Source organism: Carassius carassius, chromosome 1 (genome assembly GCF_963082965.1).
Source record: "Carassius carassius chromosome 1, fCarCar2.1, whole genome shotgun sequence".
NCBI classification, from domain to species: domain Eukaryota; kingdom Metazoa; phylum Chordata; class Actinopteri; order Cypriniformes; family Cyprinidae; genus Carassius; species Carassius carassius.
This window is the reverse complement of record NC_081755.1, coordinates 22,391,624-22,401,884: the sequence shown is the minus strand read 5'-3', so window position 1 is coordinate 22,401,884 and position 10,261 is coordinate 22,391,624. Positions and strand designations below refer to the sequence as shown.

General features: G+C 36.2%; 1 long non-coding RNA gene, 1 other non-coding gene and 1 pseudogene across 2 annotated transcripts; all 3 read right to left on the bottom strand.

Moving 5' to 3' along the window:
• Positions 1-1,031: 1,031 nt before the first annotated feature.
• LOC132112739 (protein KRI1 homolog) lies at positions 1,032-8,337 on the bottom strand (annotated as a pseudogene).
• LOC132154143 (Z30 small nucleolar RNA) lies at positions 5,220-5,315 on the bottom strand. Its single transcript, XR_009437086.1, has one exon. It is a non-coding gene; the product is annotated as a Z30 small nucleolar RNA (small nucleolar RNA).
• A 105-nt stretch (positions 8,338-8,442) lies between the features above and the next one.
• On the bottom strand, positions 8,443-10,009 carry LOC132111372 (uncharacterized). The gene is made up of 3 exons (XR_009424796.1): positions 9,948-10,009; positions 8,854-8,880; positions 8,443-8,511 (listed from the first exon to the last, which is right to left on the bottom strand). It is a non-coding gene; the product is annotated as an uncharacterized LOC132111372 (long non-coding RNA).
• Positions 10,010-10,261: the final 252 nt, after the last annotated feature.

The following is a 10,261-nucleotide window of genomic DNA, read 5'->3' as shown; positions in this document are numbered from 1 at the left end:
TGGATTAGAAAGTTTTCTGTCTTAATAAGCACAATTTATGTACAGAGTTTGGTGTCTGTAGCTAAAACGGACCCTCCCCCCCACTTTTGACAAAATGTGGCACTATAGATTGCCTCCTCCACACCCTTTTACGAGCTTTTGCCATGGTCTATCTATTATTAATATTGATATGTGTTGTACATATAAGTAATGACAGATTGTTAAGATTCAAAGGCTTTTACATTTCTGAATGGGGCATTTTTTTAAATAAATTTAGTATTTTTGTCATGTGGAGTATATAAGTAAACGTCTGTTACGTGAAATAGCTAAATAAAAATAACATGCTATTTTTATGACCCTCTTATTTTATATATATTAAAAAATATATTTAAATTGTGCACATTCTGCAAGGGGAATGAAACTTATGAGCAGAAAATCATTACATGATTTGCTCTTTAGTTTACAATTGTTGTAAAGTTTTTGTGTCCCTAAGCCACACCCCTCTTAGCCCCAAGCTCCACCCACCCATGTATGCATGTATGCAGCATTTGTGTTTGGATCAGGATTAAAATGCAGTTTTTTAAATGGAAAGAACACAGACAAATCCTTGTTTTGTTTTCATGAAGTGCTATATTAGTACATTATTATAGTTATATTTAAAATAACTCAAAATCGTGAATCGAATCGTGAGTTGAGTGAATTGTTATATCCCTAGTAATTTGATTACTACCTATTAAAAGTGTAACTATAATGACAAAGTTACTCATATTTTGTATTTTAAATGCATAAGTTGCATGTATTCTGTAACTCTACAACCCTGTGCATTATGGGGCATTGAATAATATCAGAAACACAAGGTGAAGTAAAGCCAGCTCAGTCTTGCTTACATGGCTGAAGGAATGACCTCGGTTGTGTCCTCATCCACTTCCTGTTGCAGAGTCTGAATTTCTGGCTCAGTATCTCGGAGTCTTTCCAGCTCTTTCAGCAAGAATCTGACCCATGCGTTAGGGAATTTTTTGTTTGTTTTCTTAATTTTTATTTAAATGGTTTTTTTTTATTCTCTTGTGTTATATGTAAGAATGCACCCAGAGCTCCTGAAAAACACAACCAATTCATTGTGTACGAGTGCACACACTTGTCAAATAAAGTTCATTCTGATTCTGATACGGCCAGTTATTATAACAAGAGCTGGTTCTGGTTCTGGTCTCCAGTAAGGATACTCCTGCTCTGAGTCCAGGATTTGGCTTTTGGAGCGGCTCCGCTGTACTTCCAGCTCCGTCCTCTCGATCTCCTGCACCATATGGCTCTTACGCTGCTCTAAATCCAGAAGCTTCTGACCGACCACTTCCTCTGCATGTACAAGATCTTTAAAAGGAAGACAACACAGAAAAATTTTTATTTTGTTAAGTTAATATTAATAAGTAAGTTAAAAGTGGTACTGAAATAAGACCATCTAAGAGCTCGTCTGTGGTCTTCTTGGTCTTGATGTGGTGGTTGAAGAACTGCTGCAGCTTCTCTCTCGCTCCTCGGAGAATGCTCTCTGCCTTACTGCTCTCGATCAACTCGATCAATGCTTCCCCTGATTTCTCAAGGTCTTCCTTATGCATCGCATCGTTCTGTAACATGTCTGCATTAATAATGCTTCTGCAGAAAAATGCAGCACATACAGAGGTCAAGCTATATGCCACAACTTACAAATGAGACAAGCAATATAAAACGGATGAATATTTTATATTTAGTTACAGTCAATGCATTTTAACTGGACATCAAAACAGAAACATGAAGGCTACATTTTAATTAACAGTTCAGCTTTATATGTTAGGTATTTTTCAGTGCTTTAACAAGATTTTTTTTAATACAAGCAATAATACCCTAGTCACCAAATTACCAATATTTTATTTTCAGCTGTGCTTTTTAGTTTTTAGTTCCCAAAAATATTTTTATTTTTATTAAATATCTCATTAATCTACAGCTATAATATACCTCCATACACGGCATACAATGCAGAACATTATGCTTAACGTTATAACGCATTTTTATTGATGCTTTACTTTTACACATTCAACAAAACCTCTTAAAACAAAAAGAACTGCGAATCATAATTTAGTCGCTCTATTAGCTGTTAATGTACTGTATATAGTCTAGTACAAAATATTATAAATAATATTACAGACTGCTGTTGAGCAAACCTGAAAAACATTATCTGAAAACAAACAAACATGCACGATTTACTGATTTAGTCAACTAAATGACTTTTAAAACACTGTTCTAAATAACACTTACTAACACACAACATGGTGTTTTATTGCAGTATATTTCAGAGTAAACAGTCTCACCCAATACATGCGCCGCTTACACGGATTTCAAACTGGCGGCTGTTTGTGAAGCTTTCCAGAAACGCGCCTGAATCAAAATCAGCTTCAGTACTTCAAGCTCTCGTTTTCACCCCCATCACGCTCAGTGTTTTAATACATTACATGATACATACAATCCACTTTTATATATTTATATAGTTCTTCTAATATATTGAAGGTTCTTTTAAATAGACGCTAAATCTACTGTCAGGCAACTATTCGAGATACCTAAACCGAGCTAGTCAACACGTCAAAACCAAAACCATAGCCGTCTCACGCAGTGTTGGCAAGTGCTACTTTAACGCTCTTGCCGCGGGTTGTTTTTCATGTTTTACCCGGTTTTGCCAGTGGATACATTCATAAGGAGCCCCGCACATGACATGCAGGAAAAAATATTAGGCTGAGTTTTCTACAACTAAACACTTCATAGCATTTATTATCAGTTCACTATAGTGAATACTAGTATGCTGTAGCATTCATTAACACAGTTTTGTAAATACAGAGTAATACACTTTACTGTAGTATGGTTCAAATAGTATTCACTATAAATTACCATAGTATTTTTTAACGTGGGTTGTTACGAAATGAACATGTTTTCTCTCTGAATAAAGAGTTTTATAGGTTGCAGTGATTCTATGCTTGCTACTGAAAGCTGAAACAATGAAATATTTGGATTTGTTATATTTTAAAAGTGAGTCTGAAGACCATAATATAGTGTTTTTCATTTCCCGGAGCAGAGTGGTCAACACATAATATTAAAAAAAGGAAATGTGAAAGAAGTGTCTTTATTTCTACTACAACTTTTTAAGAACACAGATAAAGTTCATATTCATGAAACAATGGTGAACCAGAAACCTTCAAGATTCAAGCCTTGTAATAGAAAATGAGAAAGCTATTATTTCATGGTTTCTGGAAAAAAAAAAAAACACATGCCAAACACAAACTCTAAATGGTTTACTTGAAGCATCACTGCTTGCTCTTTTTCTCCTGCTTTTCCTCTTCTGTCTGTACAGCTCTCTGAAGTGCAGTCTCTTTGGATTCAGCCTGTAGGCTTGGAGTCTCTGTCTGCTGAAATCTCTTCCAGCCATCTTCACTGTCATGGACCTGGAAAGTAGGTGTCCACCTCGGCGCCTCGTTTTCTTTTGAAGCCAACAAGGTTTGTCAGTCCTTTCCTTGCCCATCTCCTCTTTGGGAGTTACAGCAGTCTCCTTCCACTTCATCTTTTTCTTAGGAACCAGGAACTTCTCATCATTCTCCCGTTCTTCCTGTGCAGCGATGTCTTTGAGCTCCTGGGGGTCTGTTTGGTCTAAGCCGTCAACTGCAGCGCTTTCAGATGCATCTTCTGTCCGATCTATTTTCTCCACATTGACCTCAGACCTCTTTAGACGATCCCTTCTCTTCTTACCCCCCTTCCCTTTGAGCTCCTTCTGCTCCTCCTCACTTTCGTTCCGGTGTAAAGTAGCACAAACACAGTAAAACACATGCACTCATGATGGGGAGGTGAGTGTGGTTCTTGAAAAAGCTCGGTCTCATTTGTGTGAGGTTTATATGTTTATAGCTTGTGTCATGAACACGATGTTGAAAGGAACACTCACTCATATGGAAAACATGGAATAACAGAATAAACAAAAATAAAAAAAAATCTACTAATAATAACTACTGATTAAATATTTGGGGTCAGTTTTTTTATGTTTTTGAAAGTCGTCACTTATGCTCAGGTGATTTATTTGATCAAATATAAATTAAAAACAGCAATATTGTGAGTTTGTTAGAACAGTTTTCTAAACTAACATTCTGAAATTATGTATATACATTACTGTTCAAAGGCTTGTTATTTGAATAAAAAACCAACAAACACTAAAACCAGCAATATTATTATAAATTAGTATATGATAAAAAGTATCCCTTTAATTTCTCCTTGCAGAAGAACTCCAAACTTTTAAATGGTAGTGTATATATATATAAATAACTGTTAGATTATTTCATGATCTCTGTCAGGTATTATTGTGAGTTTGCCTCTTTGCAATCCTCCTTTACTCGTCCTCTTCCACAGATGTTTCTTGTTTTTCCTACATATGACGTGTATCTCTCTCCTTGTCTCCCTCCTCCCATCTGTGTTTTCTCTCTCTCTATGCTTTAGTCTTATGTCTCTTTACCCAAATGTATACGCGCATGCGCAGATAATTCACCTAAAGGTGAATCGGTGAATATTGGTGGGGGGACCTTTTAGGCCCAGGTTGTGGAGTTCAGTCTAACCTTTGCCTAAAGTTGAAAGGCTCAGAGCCAGTATTATTCCTTATTTGTCCAGTTATTCCTGATCACATGTATTATGTTTTATATAACTTGTTGTTTTGGCTTATATCCAACACATATGTAATCCATATTTCATAGGTCAAAAAAGATCATACCACCTTTATTTTATCCTATATAAACTCAGTGTATAACAATAAAAATTTGAAGGTATACTCAGAACTTGTGTCTGTCGTGTCTTTTCTTCCCACGGTTGTGAACACTTCTGAAGGACTGAGAAAACTTTTGGGACAAAGCCATAGAACGGGACCATTTTGACACTTTACCAAATTTAACAATAACATAATGCAAAATTATTATTTCATTTATAAATATATCAATGTAATTATTTATAAATGTAATTATTACTAAACATATACATTCATAAAACACTAAATACAATAAAAGTCAATTATGTTTTGGGCAAAATGAACAGACTGATGTGCATAACAGAATATTGGCCTCAAATACTTGGCATCCCTATAAAATACACATAAACCTCCAGCATCACCACTGAAAGATTTTCGCAGCTTTCAAATGCTCTATGATTTAAATGTGACAAAATGCTAATGTACACCAGTGGTTTCCAGTGCAGATCTGCTCAGAGAGAAGATTACTGTCCTCAGACCCTGGTCAGAGTTACTCCCAAAGGAACAGCAACACCAGGTCAGACACAATCACTCATCAGCACAGAACTCAGAATCAGTCATCATCCAGACACATGACGGTCGCTCGTAGCCCCTCACCTCATCAGTGGTCAGACCAAAATCATTTGGTACAACTTCTCTATAGCAAAATCTGCAAGTCAAGTAATCCACATAATTCAGTTTATAGTACTCGTCCAGATACTGCTCAGAGTTTTCTCCTCCCCTTTCTCCTGTTTTCTCCTCTGGAAACATGATCAGAATGGACAAAGAAGATTATAGATAAATACAGCAGGGTAAATGTGGGCGGGGTTTCCTTCTTGACTGACCAATGACAGATAGAGGGAGTGTCTAAAAACCTTAATATACCTCCAGTACTCACTTGGATCAAAGACTGGCTTGCTTTTGGTGATGATCTCTGCAAAGTGGCACTTCTTCCTCTTCTTTCCCATTAGAGGGGTGTCCTCTTTGGTCTTCTTTTTCTTCTCCTGTCTCTCTTTCTTTCTCTTCTTTTTAGAAATGGGCTGTTGACTTGGGTCATAGTCAGCATCCATCTACCCAAGAGACTTCAGGTGTGAACACAGTAGTCGTGTGCTGCTTCTGTATTGCAGCACTATCTGGAAAATTCTGTCATTAATTACTCACCTTCTTTTCTGTAGTAATAGTACTTCGTTTCTGGACGTCGATCGTGGTAATATGCTTGCTGTTTATGCAGGGTCAGAAAGCTATCGGATTTCATAAAAAATACCTTAATTTGTGTTCTGAAGATGAACGAAGGTCTTATAGGTTTAGAACAACATATGAGGGTGAGTAATTAATGACACAAATATAATTTTTGGGTGAACCAGCCCTTTATTAATGAGAAGCGGTCTTACTATAAAGTCAGGATCCTCATAGTCAGGTTCATAGTCTTTCTCTGCAGCATAATCTTCCTCATCTCCATACTCTTCCTCATTTTCCTAATTACCGACCCATGTGTCCCAGTTCCAGTTTTCTAACACAACATATTTATATCACAAAACTTTGGGTTTTTGGTAGGAGTCTCTGCCTGCTTCAGGTTCTTCAGTTCCTTCAGCCTCTGTTTCTTCTGCTCCTTCTCCTGTGAGACACGTTAGGGATATTAATTAAACAATTCTGATTCTCAGCTGACAGCTCTAGCTGATGCTGTTTGGTCACATTAAGTGTGAAAACAAATAAGTTTTTTTTAAAAGAATGAATACCTTATTCAGCAAGGACACATTAAAATGATCAAAAGTGACAGTAAAAGACTTTTATAGTGTTACAAAATATGTCTAATTCATATCAATGCTGCTCTTTTCAACTTTCTGTTCATCAAAGAATCCTGAAAAGCAGTAAGATTAGTTTACCTTTTTCTTCCTCTCTTTCACCTCCTCCCTCTTCCTCTTTCTTCTGTCATCTTTGCTCCGGACAGATGTGGTGATGTTGCGAGGATATGTTTTGATCTGTGGAGGAACAGCGGTTTGATGGGTAATAATAATGACAATTAAAAAAAGAGCTTTGCTCTTCACTGGAGACCGCTGTATAACAAAGATGTTAATGACAAATCACCTTTAACCTTTCCAGCATCAGGCTCCTCAAAGCGGAAGTTGTAATGCCTTTCAAAGTCTTCCTGTTTACGCAGGAATGATTCTCCTTCTTCCTCCGAGTCATCCACCTCATCCTGCATCAGCTCATTATAGGTGGGGATCCTAAAAGCATCGACAGACACAGAGATACAAAAGCTTGGGGATGGTAAGATTTCAGATAGCAGCAAACCGGAATATTATAATGATTTCTGAAGGATCATGTGACACTGAAGACTGGAGTAATGGTACACATTCAAATGTCTATTTATATTCATGTGTGTTCATCACTTGCTGTAATACTATAGACAAACCCCACCTATCTTCTTCATCCTCCCTTAGGCAGCCCTTGTTGAGCACGTAATCTCGCAGGAAAGACTCTCTCTCGTCTAGCTCGGGGTTGTTCCAGTAGTCACACAGGTATTTCTAGATCAGAAAAGAGCAAGAGTGAGGAAGGCCTTTAGTTATCCATTAAATATCTTAATACCGAAGTAAAACCCTGACCATGTCCTTAACTTCCTCCTCGTCCTCCAGATCCGTCTGATCCTTCAGCCACTCCACATAGTCAGCTTCCTCATTGTCCTTCAGAGAGCAGGAATAGACAAGCACAAAGAAAAGGTTTGATGTGTGGAGAAACATTTTAAATGAAAACAATGTTTTTGTATCATTTATATGATTTGATCAAATAATTGCTGTCAAACCATTCATCGCATCCAAAATAAAGGAATTTGTTTACATAGTATATATACATGTGTGTGTACTGTTTATATATATATATATATATATATATATATATATATATATATATATATATATATATATATATATATATATATATATATATATATATATATATATATATATATATATATACTTATATATATATATATATATATAAACTTATAGTGAAATAACTGAACATAAAAGGTATATATATATATATATGTATATATATACCTATATTTATGTTCAGTTATTTCACTTTAATAGCCTGGAAAAGGACCTGCACATTGCAATTTAAGTAAAATGACTCAACCTAAGCATAGGAGCTTGATAAAAATCCTAATTTTAAATGAAAAGTTCAGATGGCACTTGTGGAGAAGCGGGGATCAGTCAGACGGTCAGACCACTAGAGGGCAGAATATCATGTAAAATAATTTTAAAAAGTTCGTCTGAAATTGGTTTTGATCTCGTTTAAATTACTATTATTATTAATAATAATAACAAATTAATGAAAAAATTAATAATAATAATAATAAAAACATTATATTAATTATAATGTAATAGTAATATATAATTAAAATAATATAATAACTATATCGAAATAATTAATTATTGTGTAAAATAAGATTATAATATGAATTTATAAGCAATCAATTATATATAATGTTAATTAATCCTATACACATCCTATAATATTATTAAGAACAATACCCAAATATCTGTCATCCTCTCGGTGGCCCCTGCTCTGGCCCCTCTGTCTGACTCAAGGTGCACTAACTGCAGACTAAAGAGAAAGGTAAACAATCCACTTTCCTACATATAGGCATGGCAGGAGGCCAAGGTACATGACAAAACAGAAGTAGCTCAGAGTTCAGCTTTCACCTATTATTCACTGCTCTGATGTTTTCTGTCACAGTTCAGTGTTGATTAGCCTCTGGCCTCCTTCATGGGGAAGTCGTGGCCTAATGGTTAGAGAGTCGGACTCCCAATCGAAAGGTTGGGAGTTCGAGTCCTGGGCCGGCAGGAATTGTGGGTGGGGGGAGTGCATGTACAGTTCTCTCTCCACCCTCAATACCACGACTTAGGTGCCCTTGAGCAAGGCATCGAACCCCCAACTGCTCCCCGGGCGCCGCAGCATAAATGGCTGCCCACTGCTCCGGGTGTGTGCTCACAGTGTGTGTGTGTGTGCTCACTGCTCTGTGTGTGTGCATTTCGGATGGGTTAAATGCAGAGCACAAATTCTGAGTATGGGTCACCATACTTGGCTGAATGTCACTTCACTCACTTTCTTGAACTTGACAGTTAAGACTAAGAGGAAGAAAAAGTTAATACAGAATAAAGTGGAGCAGAGGAAACAAAGAGTAGAATCCTCCTTTTCACATAATTACAGATCAACAATGATGTTTATTTTTATTAGTGTGTGTGTTTATATATATAATTGTATTTCTTTGTCTTGTACACTCAATGATGAGCTGTGTAAATGATAGAATGATAATAGAAGTGTATTTTACCACCAAGCCCAACAGTCATCACTGTGGCAAGCACAGTCACAAAGCAAACACGCCACACAAACATTGTGCAGTGACAGAGTGTCCAGGTATCTAAGGCTAATCATTAGTAATGTCAGAAAATGGGATTTCTGGGAGATTACGAGAGAGAAAACCATTACGGGCTGTTCTGGACAGTCTGGATTGTGATTGTACAACAGTTTTTTTTTAGCAAAAAACAAAGCCAAATAAGACACAGATCCAAAAACAGTTGAATTTTATGGCCATAAAATATAAAGGGCAAAAGCAGTACAACACAACGGTTTTGCTGGGACATACACTAAAGTAAAAACAAAGTAAAAAAAGTTTGGGGTCAGTAAGAATTTATGAATGCTCTTCTTTTCAGCAAAGACACATCAAATAGATAAAATAATAATAATTTCATAAAATATAAATGCCGTTTTTTTTTTAATCACAAATTCTCAAAAAAGAAAAAAAAATCATGGATTCCTCAAAACTATTAAGCAGCACAACTGTTTTTGATTTGTGATAATATTAATCAGAAATGTTTCTTGAGCTGCAAATCAGCACATTACAATAATTTCTGAAGGAAAATGTGACACTAAATGGGCCTATATTTTCAAATATATTCAAATAGAAACTTATTATTGTTCATTGTAATAATATTTCACAATATTACATTTTTACCATACTTTTCATCAAATAAATTCAGCAATGGTGATATATAAATATATATTTTTAGATGTAAATACAGTAGACAGATTAGATAATTCGAAAGATTAACACAAATGGATGTTTTATCTAACATAACCACCAAACAATGCACACTTTGAACTTTTAAAAGCTTGTAAAAGAAAGCGGCCATACACTCAGATGAAATCCCGCCCACATCATTCCACGCCTGGTTTTCTGGTCGCCCCTTCAGTGCCTGAAATATCAGTGGTAACAAAACATGTCAGAGGTGGAGCTGTTTGCCCAGTTGCCTTAGACGAAAACATGTACAGGTCGAAGAGGTCCACCCACCCACAGGCCCCAACTAATCAGTTTTCCCAGGATGTCGGTATGTCATGGTGCCTGAAAACTGAGCTTTTCCTAGAATTCCCTTTCCTGGAAATCACCTCTTTTCCTGGAATTCCAGAAATCATGGCTTTACTATCATTCCTTTGTGGTTTTATGGGTCA